The sequence below is a fragment of the Podarcis filfolensis genome, assembly GCF_964270895.1.
Source record: "Podarcis filfolensis genome assembly, chromosome: 3".
NCBI classification, from domain to species: domain Eukaryota; kingdom Metazoa; phylum Chordata; class Lepidosauria; order Squamata; family Lacertidae; genus Podarcis; species Podarcis filfolensis.
Genome location: NC_139606.1, coordinates 115,805,161 through 115,823,950, shown reverse-complemented (window position 1 = coordinate 115,823,950; position 18,790 = coordinate 115,805,161). Strand labels below are relative to the sequence as shown.

Here is an 18,790-nt window from a genome sequence, read left to right as displayed (position 1 = left end):
ATTTGCTCAGAAAACGGTAGGACTTCCTTTCTCCTCTGCAATTGCCTGTCATGGTACCCGGTGCCTGCTGCCTAAGATGGACAACCCAGTTTAGAATCATAGAATTATAGAGTTGGAAGGGACACCAATGGTCATCTAGTCCAACCCCCTGCAAAGCAGGAAACACAACTAAAGAATCCCGGAAGAATAAAAAATCAAGATAACATTTTATATGAAAGAATGGAAATGGTTTACTGAATATTTACGGATAAATTATAAACAGATAAAAGCATTGGCAGGATTACTGTAATAACCTGCAGTTTTATAAGAGTATAAGGAGTGCTTTTTTCTTTAAAAATGTCAAGGGGTACTCTCATTTTCCTACTCATACTGAAATGAGTGCTTTTTTCCTAAAAAAAGTTTAGTGCTTTCTGCCCCCTAAAAATTTTTTTAGGGGTACTTTCATTTTCCTACTCATATTGAAATGCTGCCCCTCAATGAGGCCAAACTTAGATTCGCAAAATGTTTAGGTGTATGCATATGCCTGCGTACCCCCAGAAAAAAGCACTGAGTATATATTTAAAGAAGTATATATTTAAATGAGCAAATTTGGTTAATTTGGATATACAGAAGATATTAAAAATAAATTTAAGGAACCACAGAAAGAGGGGGAAGAAAGCCAAGTTTTGAAATGTCAAAAGGATTGTAAAATAAGTGAAATGTATAAAATTAGTGAAAAGTATTATTAAATAAATGAAAATTGAAAAAAAAAGAACCCAAAGAATCTCTGACAGATGGCCACCCAGCCTTGCCTCACGGTAATGCAGCTCCTGTTTCCACAAGTTTTTAATCACAGATCACATTGTTCGTTTAGGCACTGGCCCTGGGACCAAGGCTTCTCAAGACAAGTGAAAAAAGACCATACATTAAGATGTAGAAAAATGTGGTTTGTCTGCTTGATTGCATAATGTACAGATGATAAGAAAAGCAATTTGGTCATGACACTAACATCTTTTATGAATAAAGGGTTAGGCTGTGAGGATGTTCTTGGCTTAGGAGGAAAGGATGACCAGAATAAGGACTTGATTGAGCAGCTTTTGACAGTTTGGTGTCCCCTAGATGAAGAAGAAGAAGAAGAGTTTGGATTTGATATCCCGCTTTATCACTACCCGAAGGAGTCTCAAAGCGGCTAACATTCTCCTTTCCCTTCCTCCCCCACAACAAACACTCTGTGAGGTGAGTGGGGCTGAGAGACTTCAGAGAAGTGGGACTAGCCCAAGGTCACCCAGCAGCTGCATGTGGAGGAGCGGAGACGCGAACCCGGTTCCCCAGATTGCAAGACTACCGCTCTTAACCACTACACCACACTGGCTCTACACCACACCACATTGCTTTGTAAAACAATGATTGTGGAGCATTAGGGAATTCTTTCCATTCAGAGCCTTGGAACTGAGGGTCAGATTTGGCAAGATTTCAGTGATGGTGAAATCTTCTTATGGATGATGGAATAAAATCACTATTTTGTTTTTCTTAAAAAACCGCATAATGGAGAAAGTGTACATAAAACCTTGAGCATCATCAAAACAAGCATATTAAAATGCATCTAAAAATGTGCAGATCAGGAGAAAAGCACACTGAAAAGTTTCTTTCTTGGTAGGTATTGCGATTGCACTTGTTTTTTTTTTTAAATAATTTTTATTAACTGGCCAATCACATCAAATTAAATCACATCGCATAAATTCCAAATTACAAAGCCAAATTTTTAAATTTTGTTGGGGGAACCCATACTTCAAGATCCAAAGGGGGATTCAGATCATCTTCTTATTACTGCGTTAATGTCCAAATCAGTCCCAATCAGTCCAAACAAAATTCATAATTCTATCCAGTCTTATCTTGGTGTTTCCACATCATATCTTGTTCATATAATTTCTATTTTTCCTTTACGATCTCTTCTGTTAGTCTCCTTAAGCCGATAAGCAAAATAATAATCCTGTGTGGATTTCCCGTTCCTCCACTAAATCCAGATGGTTTCCATATATCTCCTTCGTAGATAACATTGCTCTTTCCTTCATAAATTTGGCATTTGTCGCTCTTAAGTCCCACCGAGAAGTTGATCCACGATATGTAAACAACTCTATTTCTCTCTTTCTCCTCCCAGACCCAAGAGCTCCAACAATGCCTCCCAAAATGGCGACAGCATTTTTAACTGCATCATTCCAAAACTCTTAGCTTTCCAGCTTCATCTTGAAACATTGCTTTGGTTCGAAAGTTTATCTCCACACAGCCTTAAATCCACAGCTTAAGTCCTTAGTTTCTGACTCATTAGGGGAGGGGATTCTTGTTAAATCACATAAGAAAAAGGAAGGCAGGTTTTTCCCCCCTCAGTCATACCGTATCTTGACGTATCTTCTCATATTTTATTCTTGTCTTGTTATCAGAGATCTCTTCTGTCAGCAATCTTTACTCCCCTTTTTCCTTGAAGCATGTGCAATTTATCTTGTCCAAATTGTTTCTTTTGAAGATGCTTGCAACTAGCGGCGCGAATCAGGGACGGCGTCCAGGAGTGCCGGAATCCCACAGGAGGGCTTTGTGCCTAGTGCCCCCACCCCCACAAATTCGGGGGTGGTATAGGGCACAGCAGGCAAGTGCCGTCCCCCCCAAAATCCTGGGGGGGTTAAGGAGGCTAATTACCCCCATCATAGCCTCCAAATTACCTCGTGTGGGTCGGAGAGATGTTATTGTCAGCCATCTTCTGATGCGCCACCTAGTGGCCCCCCGGTATTGCGATTGCACTTGAACTGAACAGTCCAAGCACAAGAGTTTGCGTCAAACTGCATTACAGCAAAGCTCTTAAGTGACATTCCACTTTCCATTTACGTAGGTGCTGTGAAGATGTAATCATGAGATTACAGGAAATCTGTTAATTGTTATGGAAATAAAACAGCATGGCCTGGAGCACAGGACAGATTGTGAACATATGAGAAAGGTGGTTCTGCGGGTAAATAAATATAAAGATAAATAAATGCTCTAGGATGAGTTAAGAGAAAAGGAGCCTGTAGGGTTCAGATGCTGACAGTTGCTGGAAATACCTGTTTGCAGCTTTCCCCAAAGGTATGTTTTAACATCTCTTTGCGTGGACAGGCGGAGTCCCCAGATCCCACGCGGTCCCCCCCCCGTCATGTGGAATAACGACTCAAGACAACGTGCTATGGGATTAAATTGGCCACAACTTTATTAAATTTCAAATGTGGGTAGACCTTGGCTCAGGCATTGGGCGTTCTCCCTCCCCAGTCCCCAGCTGGGGACCTAGGGAGCATCAGGGTTATCCAGTGTGTGTGTGGGGGATGGGCCGGCTCTGGAGAACATATGTTCAAGCAGAGATAGCCGCCCCCGTTACGCCGCCGCCGCAGGGGAGAGCAATGACGACCTTTCGGCGTACGGTGAAAGCCTCCCTTCAGAAACCCCTTTAACGGGGAACCCTGGTATCGCCGCCGCAAAGAGGAAGATGGACTAAAGGATTCCGCCCAAGGCCTGATACCGCCAAAGTTGTGACGTTTTGCTATGGGAAAGGCGAAACCTGCCAATGCAGGGAAATTCTTTTCCGGCCCTTTAACAGCGACCTTAACGTAGCAGCGCCCGCATACCTGTGAAGAAAAGTTAACCTGCAAAATAAGACATTAACTGAGGGTGGGTAGGGTGGGAGAAGCTTTGGAGCCAAGTGAGGATTCCCAGGTAAGATCCTCCCTCTATTGTTTTGGCAGGTAATCCCTCCCCTACCTGGCCTGGTCTCCTTGGCAATGCTTCCCCCAGGTGGGATTGGACAACTGACTGAGGTAGGCGGAGACCTCCAGGTATCCCACCTGAGGGAAGGCAAAGCCAAGCCTATGCTGTTGGAGCCGCTCCAAATCTAGGGGCTGCGCGTGTCCACGCAAAGGGCGCCCCCCGTTTTAAGTGGGGAGCAGTCATTGGCACGGCAACACTATAAGTAAAGAGAACCTCCTTGTTCCATCCAAACTCGACTTCCTTCTGCCTTAGAGCATCTTCCCTTGGGCAAAGATCTGAGACACAACTCCAGCCATGAGGTTCCTCTACCTGAGCTTTGCTCTGGTCTTCATCCTCTTCCACATTGTTGCAGGTAAGAGGACAGCTCAAGCTCAGGGTGGAGGGTAGCATCTGCTGCAATGAAGAAGGTCTCAGGTTCAATCGCAGGCATTTCTGAAAAGGGATGGGTTTCCCCCCTGCCAGAGACCCTGGAGATCTGCTGCCTCTCAGTGTAGACAATTCTGAACTAGTGTGACTGCGTATAAGAGAGCATCCTATCCTGTGTGGCTGCTGAAATAGGGGTGGTGAAGAAGGAAAGCATTTACCAATAAAACTGAATTTGAATAAATGACTTTTGCAAAAGCAGCAACGTTCAGGCTACAGACTGAGGCACACTCCAGGTTCCATCATGGTCATTTATATTGTTCAGGTAGGTAGCCGTGTTGGTCTGCCGCAGTCGAAATAAATAAATAAAAAACTAAACAATTGTCCAGTAGCACCTTAGAGACCAACTAAGTTTGTTCTGGGTATAAGCTTTCGTGTGCATGCAAACTTCTTCAGATAACTGATATATTTTTGTGAGTTTGGAGGGGTCAGTGTGCATGATGCCCAAGTCCTTTCTGATTGCTGGATTCAGCAAGGGTAGAAATCTAATGGAGGATTTCATTGTTGAACTAGCCAGACAAGCTTCTTTGTGAGAGAATGACCACCATAGCTGCCACCTAAAGCCCCAATGAGTATAACCAAAGAAGTGGTGGTGTTCTCTGGGCAAATGGGTGGGCTTTTCCCCCTCGTCACCTGGCTGGTAGCGAGAAAGGCAGTAGCCAGCACAGTTGGATGTGAGCTGAAGAATACGCAGGCTGCAGGCAGAAGTCAGAGAGGGACAGCTGTCTGCCTTATCTCTGCCACCTGATTCACCCAAATCAACGCTGGGTATACATCCTAGCGGGACTGAATCTGCTCCTATCAGCAGTACTACAGAGGAGATTCCAGAAAAAATCCCTTTCAGAGAGACTATGCCCCTGTGGACAGATCATATAGAATCAGTTTTGGCATGCTGCCTTGCCCCCCCCCCCTGACCGGGGAAAGCCCCCCTCCGGGACACATGATGTCACTAAGGTGTGTGCACATGGCCGCCGCAGAACTTATTTTGGGGGGCCCAGTCCCTTCCTTGAAGAAACCCTGTGAGGTATACCAGGCTGAGTGTGAGTGACTGGCCCCTAGGGCCACCCACGCCCTAGTTTGACATGCTAACCACTACATTAGCCTGGGTCTCATTCTTGAAAATGCTGTTCCAATGCTCAAAAGTAAATGTCAGTCCAATTAATGTCCCCTTTTTTGCGAAAGAAGTCTTTTCAAATAATGACAATTTACGTCCCTCTCTGTTGACAGGGCAACCTCCAAGCTGCAAAGAACAGGGAGGATATTGCCAGTTGCCACTAACTCTGAAATGTCCCTATGGATATATTCCAGCCAACTGTGGCTTTAATGGAAACTGCTGCAAGAGTAAGTGAAATACAGTGAGTTGATAATGCTAACAAGGGGGAATGTTTCAGTTACAGATAGGTAGCCGTGTTGGTCTGCCATAGTCAAAACAAAAATTTTTTTTTCCTTCCAGTAGCACCTTAAAGACCAACTAAGTTAGTTCTTGGTATGAGCTTTCGTGTGCATGCACACTTCTTCAGATACACTGAAACAGAAGTTGCCAGATCCTTCTATATAGTGAGAAGGTGGGGAGGGGTATTACTCAGAAGGGTGGTGGGAATGGGTGATTGGCATTCAGATACATCTGTTTCAGTGTATCTGAAGAAGTGTGCATGCACACGAAAGCTCATACCAAGAACTAACTTAGTTGGTCTTTAAGGTGCTACTGGAAGGAAAATTTTTGTTTTGTTTTGAAGGGGGAATGTTTGTTTATTTTAAATCCTGGTTTTTCATCCTGATTTCCTGATCTATGCTCTAGATCTTCACTGGAGGAAGCAGCAGCAGAGCTTGTGCTAAAGGAAACAGTGATCAATCACTTTGTAAATCAGAATAGCTGATAATTGTCTCAGGGCATACTAACCCAATTCTTAGTAGTACAAAGTATGATTCAGTTCTCAAACTGCACTTCTAGGTTCTGCATCAAGTGACCAAACTGAGACTTCTGATGTGTATTTTTCTTCACGAGGCTTAGTTTCATCAGAATCGAGTACAGTGGTACCTCAGGTTACAAACGCTTTGGGTTACGTGTTTTCAGGATGGGGACTGCGGGAAACCCAGAAGTACTGGAAAGGGTTACTTCTGGGTGTCGCCACTCGTGCATGTGCATAACTGCTAAATTGTGCTTCGTGGAAATGCGCAGAAGCGCCAAATCGCATCACACGTGTGCGCAGACACGGTGGTGCAGGTTTACGAATGCTGCGGGTTGTGGACGTGTCTTCGTCACGGTTTACATCCGCAACCCGAGGTTCCACTGTACACACTTCCAAAGCTAATGCTAAATACATTAATTCTGGTAAAGGAGCTATCATAGCCACTAGAGAGCCATGAAAATTGTTGTCTTGAGCTTTCTAAACTGGTCTACCCATGTACTATCTGAAACCAAAAGGGCACATAGCTTGCCAGCATTCTTTTCAGCTCTGCTACCCCACTAGAGAGAACTTCTGGGACTAGGCCTGCACACCTTCTTCCCTGTCTGCTACAGATTCCTGCATTTCAGGGTAGCATACCCTCCAACATTTCTCCAATGAAAATAGGGACGTCCCATTCCATCATAATAATTCAACTATGTATACCTCACACATCTCATTGGGTTACTTCGAATATATATAAAAAACATAATAAAACATTAAATATTATAAAAACTTCAGATGGCTCAGGTGCTGGATAACTCCATACCCTCCGAACATTTCTCTAATGAAAATAGAGACATCCTAAGGAAAAGTGGGGGACGTCGGTGGTGCTGTGGGTTAAACCACAGAGCCTAGGGCTTGCCGATCAGAAGGGTGGCAGTTCGAATCCCCGCGATGGGGTGAGCTCCCGTTGCTCGGTCCCTGCTCCTGCCAACCTAGCAGTTCGAAAGCACGTCAAAGTGCAAGTGGATAAATAGGTACCGCTCCAGCGGGAAGGTAAACGGCGTTTCTGTGTGCTGCTCTGGTTTGTCAGAAGCGGCTTAGTCATGCTGGCCACATGACCTGGAAGATGTACGCCGGCTCCCTCGGCCAGTAAAGCAAGATGAGCGCCGCAATCCCAGAGTTGTCCGCAACTGGACCTAATGGTCAGGGGTCTCTTTACCTGAGGAAAAGTGGGATATTCCAGCATCAAATCAGAAACCAGGACGGCTTCTCTAAATCAGGGATATCCCTGGAAAATAGGGACACTTGGAGGGTCTGGGGTAGGACTAGATGTTATTTTGAGCCCTTCAAACTCTACAATTCTATGATCCTCTTGCATCATCTGAAGGTGAGGAATCTGACTTTGGGGCCATCAGTGATAGATCTCCTTGTTTCTTTGATGCAGATAAACCACCAACAATGCCCGAGTGCGATAGACTGGGAGGGTTCTGCCAAGAGGATCTCAGCAAACCCTGTCCGTCTGGTTGGAATCTTCCGAGTTACTGTGGCGTCAATACACAATGCTGTGCCCTTGAGGGATACCCGTGAGCAGCCCACCTCCATGGTTGTGAAAGTCCGATGGCTATGCCAGTTCTTCTGGATCTTTGCTTGTGGAAGTGGAGCAGATCTGCGCATGTGTGAAAGCAGACAATGAAATAAATATCAGTCTGCTCAGATAAATAAACACGAAATAATTTCACAAAGTTGAAATAGAATGTGTATTTTTTGTTTTCTTTTTAAAAAGTGTCTACTGCTAAATATGACACAACTCCAGTGAAAGAACATCATATCCGCTCAAGATCCCTCTTGACTGAAGTCCTCATCACATAGTCCCAGGCGCAGATAATTGCAGCCAGTGCTTTTCATGCACACAGGTTATGCGAACATGGGTGGGACAGGCTGAAGTCAACCCAGACTGAAAGCATGACAGAATTGAAGCTGATTTTTAAGGAACCATTGCCTTGTGGGTGACCACAAATAATTGAGGGTGGCATTTAGTGCTGTTGAGGTTAATGGACATGGCTGCATTAGGTCTATTTCTTTCCATGGGTCTACTCTGAGTAGGACTCAGAAATTTTTTTGAGGGGTGGAAATTTCTGTGAACGAGAGAAGGGACTCAGAGAGGTTCCAGGGTGGGGAGGGGTGGGGAGGAACTGAAGAACCAGGAAGAGCTATTGCTGCCTAGTGATCAAGATCCCAGGTTCAGTCATCATCTGGGTCTTTCATTCTTTTCAACTTTTATTCATACACATTGATTCATAACTGTCAGGGACTGGGCAGAGGAGGAATGGTGGAGACCGTCACCCCAGCTTGACCCTTCCAGGGAGGAGGAAGTGGAAGATAGTTTAGATTTACAACAGGGTCTTGAGGGAGGTCACAGCTCAGGGGCAGACGGGGGAAAAAATGGGAAATAATGGAAGAGGAGGAGAAGGAGGAAGCACCAGGAAGAAATCACGTTGGCAAAAGACGGAACTCTACAGTGCCATCTGGTGTCACAGTGTTACAATGCATTTAAAACGCTTTAAAAAACCCCACAAAAAACTAATGTAGCTGAGTCTACATATATTAAATTCTATCTTCTCTCATTATGAGTAACATGTTTTTAAAGGCTTTAAATGAAGTTCAGACTGTCAGAATACGCAGCCCCTGGGATGAGACAAACCTCTCCGGCATCTTCCTGATGTTGCGCAGCTCTGGAATGTCCACAAATCATCAGTCCCGGAGCGCTCCAGGGACACATAGCAGATGCCTATGTGCACACACACTCAGCAGAGATCAGCAGAAACAAAGTGTAGATTGGTGTGCTCATTCTAAGCATTTATTAAGCAGTATTTACAGGACAAACATTCATCGCGTCCTCTCACTCTAGCTCCAAGAGTGAACAGAACAGAAAAAGGAACACAACACAGCAGAGCAGAAGAGATAAGGCCAACTTCCGTTCCCACACTTTCGAAGCCTAGGAAAGTAAACATGGACATGTGACATAACAGACACATAACCAGCAACGGGAGGAGTAAAATCCTGACAGACTACCTTAAAGTGTTTGTTTGTTCTATTTCTATAAACCGTCCCCTTCCAGACTCACAGCAAGGGGAAGTCATGAAGTGACACACCTCACACCTGCAAATTGAAATATGCTCAGAGTCCTGCGGTGATTTCATGCTCTTTATTGCAGCTTGTAAAACAGTGATTGAATTTCCCCCCAAACCTCAGGCATAACCTACAGTCATACCTCGGGATAAATACGCTTCAGGTTGAGTGCTTTTGGGTTGCGCTCCATGGTGACCCGGAAGTAACAGAGTGCGTTACTTCCGGGTTTCGCCACTCACGCATGCGCAGATGGTCAAAATGACGTCACACGCATGCGCGGAAGCGGCAAAACGTGACCTGCGCACGCGCAGATGCGCTGTTGCGTCTTACATTCTGTTCGGGGTGCGAACGGGGCTCTGGAACGGATCCTGTTCGCATCCTGAGGTACCACTGTACATTATTTACACAATGAGTCCCATCTGATTGGCTGATTCTGCTTCCCTCCTGGAGCCTGATTGGGCTGCTACTGTAGGCCAATCAGTTGTTGCATTCTAGGATCCTACCAGCCTGATAGGCTGATTAACATCCTCCTGGGGTCTGATTGGGCTGCTGCTGCAAGCCAATCAGTTGTTGCATTCTAAGATCCTACTTGCCTATTGTTCTAGGATCCAAGCTTAGTACATTGTTGTTGTTGTTGTCGTTTAGTCATGTCCGACTCTTCGTGACCCCATGGACCAGAGCACACCAGGCACCATTTTTAACCAAGGTGCCACCACACAAGCAGAAAAGCGCAGCGGAATTGTGTGGGCGGTAACCTCTAATGCCATCGCCAATCCCTGCTGCCTTCCAGTGCTCAAAGAGACAGGTAAAACTTGGGTAATCCCATTCCTGTTGTTGCCACCCATCCACACAGGCAAGAAGAGGATGAGATGTATTACCACAGCGACGACGAGCTTCTCGGTGAGGGGGACACCATCAGCCAGGGCTCTCTCAATGCCAGGTACAAGGAACCCAGAGAAACTTGGGTTTCCTCTCTGGATTGCTGTGGTGGAATTGAGCAGAAGCCGAGTGGGCAACAGCTGTCCTTGCAGGGAAGGCGGAGAATCGCCACCATTGTTCCTGGTCCTCATAGATGTTCATGCAAAGATGAAGGATGCAGCGCAGCCATGAGGCAGGAGAGGCTGTGTTGCGCCACCTCCCTTCCCCTGCATGCGGGGATGGTTTTATGAAAATGTGGAACGTTGGCAGGGAAATCTTACCTGGTGCTGATTTCTCTGATCTGTTCAAACCTGTCCAAGGGCATGGCGTGGCATGGCATGGCGTGGCGTGGGGTGTGTGATATCAAAGCATGTGAGTGTGTCTTTGCATCCTGGGTCGTAGTTCTCTAGATGAGGGGAAGAATTGGGACGGGGCAGGGCGAGCTGTGATGGGATTGCTTTGTGGGTCAACGAGGACCCTCTATCTGTGGAGAAGGTGGATAAAGGGAAGTTAGTCCATCTCGCTCACAAGGCTAGAATTTGTGGACATCCAATGAATGCTGGAAATTTCAGGACAGAGAAATGAAAAGACTTATTCCACAGCTCATGGTTAAACTGTGGAACTCCCTGCCAGTGATGGCCACCAACTGGGATGGCTTTAAAAGAGGGTGGAGGAGGAGGACTACCAAAGGCTAGCAGCCACGATGGCTTTGCACTGCCTTCACAGCTGGAGACAGCGATGCTTCTCAATCCCGATTACTGGAAGTTGCAGGAGGGGAGAGGGCTCCTGTGCATGTACTCTGCTTGTGGGTTTTCTCACAGGCATCTGGCTGGCCAAATGCACAGGATAATAATAATAATAATAATAATAATAATAATAATAATAATAATAATTTATTTATACCCCGCCCATCTGGCTGAGTTTCCCCAGCCACTCTGGGCGGCTTCCAATCAAGTGTTAAAAACAATACAGCTCGATGGGCCCTTGGCTTGTTCCAGCAAAGCACTTCCTATGCTCTTAAGTTCACAGAGGGAGGGGATCAAGAGCCTTTGCAGAACAAGCAAAGGAAAACCTTTGCCACTGAGCATTGCCAGCCTTGGCCAACCTTGTTGTTGTTTGTTGTTGTTTAGTCATTTAGTTGTGTCCGCCTCTTCATGACCCCATGGACCAGAGCACACCAGGCACTCCTGTCTTCCACTGCCTCCCGCAGTTTGGTCAAACTCATGTTTGTAGCTTTGAGAACACTGTCCAACCATCTCATCCTCTGTCGTCCCCTTCTCCTTGTGCCCTCCATCTTTCCAAACATCAAGGTCTTTTCCAGGGAGTCTTCTCTTCTTATGAGGTGGCCAAAGTATTGGAGCCTCAGCTTCACGATCTGTCCTTCCAGTGAGCACTCAGGGCTGATTTCCTTAACAATAGATACAGTGGTACCTCGCAAGACGAATGCCTCGCAAGACGAAAAACGCGCAAGACGAAAGGGTTTTTCGTTTTTTGCGATGCTTCGCAAGACGATTTTCCCTATGGGTTTGCTTCGCAAGACGAAAACGTCTTGCGAGTTTGTCCCCTTTTTTCTTAAAGCCGCTTGAAGAGGCGCAGTTGCGACGGACCGTGCTTCGCAAGACGAAAAACATCGCAAGACGAAAAGACTCGCGGAACGAATTAATTTCGTCTTGCGAGGCACCACTGTAGGTTTGATCTTCTGGCAGTCCATGGGACTCTCAAGAGTCTCCTCCATCACCATAAGTCAAAAGCATTAATTCTTCGGTGATCAGCCTTCTTTATGGTCCAGCTCTCATTTCCATACATCACTACGGGGAAAACCATAGCTTTAACTTCACGGGCCTTTGTTGGCAAGGTGATGTCTCTGCTTTTTAGGATGCTGTCTAGGTTTTTTATTGCTTTTCTCCCAGAAAGCAGGCGTCTTTTAATTTCGTGACTGCTGTCACCATCTGCAGTGATCATGGAGCCCAAGAAAGTAAAATCTCTCACTGCCTCCATTTCTTCCTCTTGTGTTTGCCAGGAGGTGATGGGTCCAGTGGCCATGATCTTAGTTTTTTTGATGTTGAGCTTCATACCATATTTTAGCACTCTCCTCTTTCATCCTCATTAAAAGGTTCTTTAATTCCTCCTCACTTTCTGCCATCAAGGTTGTGTCATCTGCATATCTGAGGTTGTTGATATTTCTTCCAGCCATCTTAATTCCGGCTTGGGATTCATCCAGCCCAGCGTTTTGCATGATAAATTTTGCATATAAGTGAAATAAGCAGGGAGATAATATACAGCCTTGTCATACTCCTTTCCCAATTTTGAACCAATTAGTTGTTCCATATCCAGTTCTAAGTGTAGCTTCTTGTCCCACATAGAGATTTCTCAGGAGAGAGATGAGGTGATCAGGCACACCCATTTCTTTAAGAACTTGCCCTAGTTTGCTGTGGTCGTAACACCAATGAATACAGAATCAAACAAGCAAAGACCATGTTTCTTAGCATGCAGTTTTTAATTGTGTTCTATAGTGAGTACTGCATTGACCACCTTTTTCTGGGCCATGCTGTGAGTTCTGGACCCCCTCCATACAGACTTAAGTTGTAAATAGGTGAATAAATCATATTTCTAAAAGCCACAATGTACCTTCAGACTGAGGGTCAGATTTGGCAATATTTCAGTGATGGTGAAATCTTCTTATGGATGATGGAATAAAACCACTATTTTATTTTTCATAAAAAAACGCATAATAGAGAAAGTGTACATAAAACCTTGTGCATCACAAAAAACAAGCATAAAATGTGCAGATCAGGAGAAAAGCACACTGAAAAGTTTCTTTCTTGGTAGGTATTGCAATTGCAGTCCAACCACAAGAGGTTGCATCAAACTGCATTACAGCAAAACTATTTCACTTCCTTTCCATTTAGGTGTTGTGAAGTTGAGATTACAGGAAATCTGCTAATTGTTATGGAAATAAAACAGCAGGGCCTGGAGCACAGGACAGATTAAAGGTGGCTCTGCGGGTAAATCTTAGGAAGAGAAATAAATAGCTTAGGATGAGTTAAGAGAAAAGGGCCTGGAGGGTTCAGATGCTGAGTTACTGGAAAAACCTGTTTGCAGCTTTCCCCACCCAGATGAGCAAATGTATGTTTCAACATCTCTTTGATGTTGCACTGCAACACTATAAGTAAAGAGAACCTCCTTGTTCCATCCAAACTCGACTTCCTTCTGCCTTAGAGCGTCTTCCCTTGGGCAAAGATCTGAGACACAACTCCAGCCATGAGGTTCCTCTACCTGAGCTTTGCTCTGGTCTTCATCCTCTTCCACGTTGTTGCAGGTAAGAGGACAGCTCAAGCTCGGGGGTGGGGATGGGGGAGTATCAGGTTCAAACTGCAGGTGTTTCTGCAAAGTGCTGGGTTTCCCCCCCACCAGAGACCCTGGAGATCTGCTGCCTCTCAGTGTAGACAATTCTGAACTAGTGTGACTGCGTATAAGAGAGCTTCCTATCCTGTGTGGCTGCCGAAATAGGGGTGGTGAAGAAGGAAAGCATTTCATAATAAAACCGTATTTGAATAGACGGCTTTTGTGAAAGCAGCAACGTTACAGACAGAGGCACACTCCAGGTTCCATCGTGGTCACTTATATTGTTCAGGCAGGTAGCAGTGTTGGTCTGACACAGTTGAAATAGCACCTTAGGGACCAACTAAGTTTGTTCTGGGTATAAGCTTTCGTGTGCATGCACACTTCTTCAGATACAGATATATTGTTGTGAGTTTGGAGGGGTTAGTGTGCATGTTGCCCAAGTCCTTTCTGATTGCTGGATTCAGCAAGGGTAGAAATCTAATGGAGGATTTCATTGCTGAACTAGCCAGACAAGCTTCTTTGTGGGAGAATGACCACCATAGCTGCCACCTAAAGACCCAATGAGTGTAACCAAAGAAGTGATGGTGCTCTCTGGGCAAATGGTTGGGCCTTTGCCCCTCCTCACCTGGCTGGTAGCGAGAAAGGCAGTAGCCAGCACAGTTGGATGTGAGCTGAAGAATATGCAGGCTGCAGGCAGAAGCCAGAGAGGGAGAGTTGTCTGCCTTATCTCTGCCACCTGATTCACCCAGATCAATGCAGGGTGCACATCCTAGCGAGACTGAATGTGCTCCTATCAGCAGTACTACAGAGGAGATTCCAGAAAAAATCACTTTCAGAGAGACTATGCCCCTGTGGACAGATCTAAAAGGTTACCATCCACACACTTTCCCTGCACAAATACTTGTGTGTAGGTTAAGGTTACCAGTTTTTCTTTTTTTTTAAATAGATTTTTATTGAAAACTGTTAGCAAGACAAATTATCAATCAACATAACCAATTACACCCCCCTTTTTATTCCCCTCCCTCCCTCTCCCCCCCCCCGAGACTTCCCTCAGCTCCCCTCTCTGATTTGTTTATACATATTTTTCTCTGCATATTGTAGAATTGTACATATCGTTACCTTATCCATCATATGTTCTACTAATAAATTCGTGGGTGTTTATTCAAAGCCTGCCAAGGAGTCCAAATCATTTTGTTGTCTTAGAATCATAGAATCATAGAGTTGGAAGAGATCACAAGGGCCATCGAGTCCAACCCCCTGCCAAGCAGGAAACACCATCAGAGCACTCCTGACATATGGTTGTCAAGCCTCTGCTTAAAGACCTCCAAAGAAGAAGACTCCACCACACTCCTTGGCAGCAAATTCCACTCTCGAACAGCTCTTATTGTCAGGAAGTTCTTCCTAATGTTTAGCTGGAATCTTCTTTCTTGTAGTTTGGATCCATTGCTCCGTGTCCGCTTCTCTGGAGCAGCAGAAAACAACCTTTCTCCCTCCTCTATGTGACATCCTTTTATATATTTGAACATGGCTATCATATCACCCCTTAACCTCCTCTTCTCCAGGCTAAACATGCCCAGCTCCCTTAGCCGTTCCTCATAAGGCATTGTTTCCAGGCCTTTGACCATTTTGGTTGCCCTCCTCTGGACACGTTCCAGTTTATCAGTGTCCTTCTTGAACTGTGGTGCCCAGAACTGGACACAGTACTCCAGGTGAGGTCTGACCAGAGCAGAATACAGTGGCACTATTACTTCCCTTGATCTAGATGCTATACTCCTATTGATGCAGCCCAGAATTGCATTGGCTTTTTTAGCTGCCGCGTCACACTGTTGGCTCATGTCAAGTTTGTGCTCAACCAAGACTCCTAGATCCTTTTCACATGTACTGCTCTCAAGCCCGGTGTCACCCATCTTGTATTTGTGCCTCTCATTTTTTTTGCCCAAGTGCAATATTTTACATTTCTCCCTGTTAAAATTCATCTTGTTTGTTTTGGCTCAGTTCTCTAATCTGTCAAGGTCGTTTTGAAGTGTGATCCTGTCCTCTGGGGTGTTAGCCACCCCTCCCAGTTTGGTGTCATCTGCAAATTTGATCAGGATGCCCTTGAGTCCATCATCCAAGTCATTGATAAAGATGTTGAATAAGACCGGGCCCAAGACAGAACCCTGTGGGGTCTTTTTAAGTAGTATGTAAAAAGTTCCCATTCTTCCTTGAAGTCACTGTTGTCCTTCTCACATAGTTTATATGTAAACTTTGCCCATTCCGCATAGCTCATCAGTTTTCTTGCCATTGTTCTTTTGTTGGGATTTCCTCATTCTTCCATCTTTGTGCTAACAAGACTCTTGCCGCTGTTGCAGCATACATAAATAAGTTATTTGTTTTTCTTGGCTGATCTCGTCCTAAAATCCCTAACAAAATGCTTCTGGGTTGTTGTTTTTTACAAATATCATTTTAAACATCTTTTTCAACTCATTATATATCATCTCCCAGAATTTTTTAACTTCTCTACATTCCCACCACATATGATACAAAGTACCTTCTTTTTCTTTACATAAGGTTACCCGATTTCTTTCAATGAATCCAGGGACACTTTTCAACTTCTATGGATTTTGTATGGGGACTGATGTGTAAATCCGGGGACTGTCCCCGGGAAACGGGGACGTCTGGTACGCTTAGCGTAGGTAAAACCTCTTTCAATTGTTTAGCAGAGTAATCTTCTCCCCGGAAGCTGTGGACAATAACAAAAGTTGTTTGAAAGATGACTCACTAAACTCTGTGAAGTCTTGGTAAAGTGATTGTATCCCCCGACCGGGTACAAGCATTACTAAAGCAGAGGGTATTATCCAACTGTTAAAACAAACAGCAATTAACAGCGCACTTTCAAACAAAGCCACTCTAATCTCAAGTACATTGTAAATTACAGGAACAGTCCATCAGCAGCTTTTACAGACATCACTCTTTGGACAGACGTCTGCTGTCAGGCAACTGCAAAACCCAATCCAAGTGGTCTTCTTTTTATTGGCACTTCCAGCTGATGCTAATTAAGCTCAGAGTGCCACTCCCATATACAAAGGAAAGGTCTGGAACCTTCTAGAACCTTCTACTTGTTTCTGGCAGAATGATTCCCTAACAAGATGTATAGAATCAGTTTGGCATGCTGCCTTGCCCCCATGACTGAGGTGGTCCAGGGCCACATGACACGTGTGTGCTCATGGCCGCTGCCAAACTTTTTTGGGGGGCCCAGCCCCTTCCTTGAAGAAACCCTGTGACTTAGATCAGGCTGTGAATGACAAGGCCACCCAGTGAGCCTTATGTCTGAGTGAGGATTTGAACCCTTGTCTCCAAGGCCCTAGTCTGACACGCTAACCACCAAATCAGCCTGGGTCTCATACTTGACAGTGCTATTCCAATGCTCAAAACAAAATGTTGTCAACCAATTAATGTCCCCCCCCTTTTTTGTACAAGAAGTCTTTTCAAATAATGACAATTTATGTCCCTCTCTTTTGACAGGGCAACCTGCCAAAAGCTGCGAAGAACTGGGAGGATATTGTCAGGTGCCACTAACTCTGAAATGTCCCTATGGTTATATTCCAGCCATGTGTGGCATTAATGGAAACTGCTGCAAGAGTAAGTGAAACCCAACGAGTTGGTCATGCTAACAAGGGGGAATGTTTGTTCATTTTTAATCCTGCTTTTTCATTCTGATTTCCTGATCTACGCTCTAGATCTTCGTTGGAGGAAGCAGAAGCAAGGCTTTGCTTGTGCTAAAGGAAACAGTGATCAATCACTTTATAAATCAGAGTAGCTGATACTATTCTCAGGACATACTAACCGAATTCTTAGCAATACAAAGTATGATTCGGTTCTCAAGCTGCAGTTCTAGGTTCTGCATCTAGTGACCAAACTGAGCCTTCTGATGTGTATTTTTCTCCATGAGGCTTAGTTATATCAGAATTGAGTACACACTTCCAGAGTTAAAGCTAAATACATTAATTCTGGCAAATGACCCACCATAGTCACTAGAAGGCCATGAAAATTGGTGTCCTGGACTTTTTAAACTGGTCTACCCATGCGGGTGGCACTGTGGTCTCAACCACAGAGCCTAGGGCTTGCCGATCAGAGGGTCGGTGGTTCGAATCCCCGCGACGGGGTGAGCTCCCGTTGCTCGGTCCCTGCTCCTGCCAACCTAGCAGTTCAAAGGCTCTTCAAAGTGCAAGTAAATAAATAGGTATCGCTCTGGTGGAAAGGTGTATAGATGGATAGATAGATAGACAGATATACACATAATAAAACATTAAATATTATAAAAACTTCAGACGACTTGGGTGCTGGATAACTCCATATGCTCCAACATTTATCCAATGAAAATAGGGACGTCCTAAGGAAAAGTGGGATATTCTGGGATCAAATCAGAAACCAGGATGGCTTCTTTAAATCAGGGATGTCCCTGGAAAATAGAGACACTGGGGTAGGGCTAGATGTTATTTCGAACCCTTCAAACTCTACAATTCTACACATCTTCTGAAGGTGAGGAACCTGACTTTAGGGCCATCAATGATAGATTTCATTGTTTCTTTGTTGCAGACAAACCACCGACAACACCCCAGTGCGATAGACTGGGAGGGTTCTGCCAAGTGGGACTAAATGAACCCTGTCCGTCTGGTAAAAGTCTTCCGGCTAACTGTGGCATCAATGCAAAATGCTGTGCCCCCGAGTGACACCAGTGAGCAGCCCACATCCGTGTGTGTGAACGTCCAATGGTTACGACAATTCTTCTGGATCTTTGCTTGTGGAAGTGGGCCTGATCAGTTCATTTGTGAAAGCAGGCAATGAAATAAATATCAGTCTGCTCAGATGAATAAAAACAAAATAATTTCACAAAGTTGAAATAGAAAGTTTTTGTGTGTGTGTGATTTTTTTTTTAAAAAGTCTACTGCTAAATATGACCCACCTCCAATGAAAGAACATCTTATCTGCTGAAAATCCCTCTTGACTGAAGTCCTCATCAAGTAGTCTCAGGAACAGATAATTGCAGCCAGTGCTTTTCATGTACACAGGTTATGGGAACATGGGTGGGACAGGCTGAACTCAACCCAGACTGAAAGCATGACTGAATTGAAGCTGATTTTTAAGGAGCCATTGCCTTGTGGGTGGCCACAAATAATTGAGGGTGGCATTTAGTGCTATTGAAGTTAATGGACGTGGCTGCATTAGGTTTATTTCTTTCTTTCCATGGGTCTACTCTGAGTAGGACTCAGAATTTTTTTTGAGGGGTGGGAATTTCTGTGAACGAGAGAAGGGACTCAGAGTGGTTCCAGTGAGTGGAG

At 44.9% G+C, this 18,790-nt stretch overlaps 2 long non-coding RNA genes across 2 annotated transcripts; both read left to right on the top strand.

The window, feature by feature from the left end:
* Positions 1-3,958: 3,958 nt before the first annotated feature.
* LOC310758791 lies at positions 3,959-7,819 on the top strand. The gene is made up of 3 exons (XR_014545908.1): positions 3,959-4,114; positions 5,413-5,526; positions 7,522-7,819. It is a non-coding gene; the product is annotated as an uncharacterized lncRNA (long non-coding RNA).
* Positions 7,820-13,284: 5,465 nt separating this feature from the next.
* On the top strand, positions 13,285-18,358 carry LOC310758772. The gene is made up of 3 exons (XR_014545880.1): positions 13,285-13,443; positions 16,974-17,090; positions 18,048-18,358. It is a non-coding gene; the product is annotated as an uncharacterized lncRNA (long non-coding RNA).
* Positions 18,359-18,790: the final 432 nt, after the last annotated feature.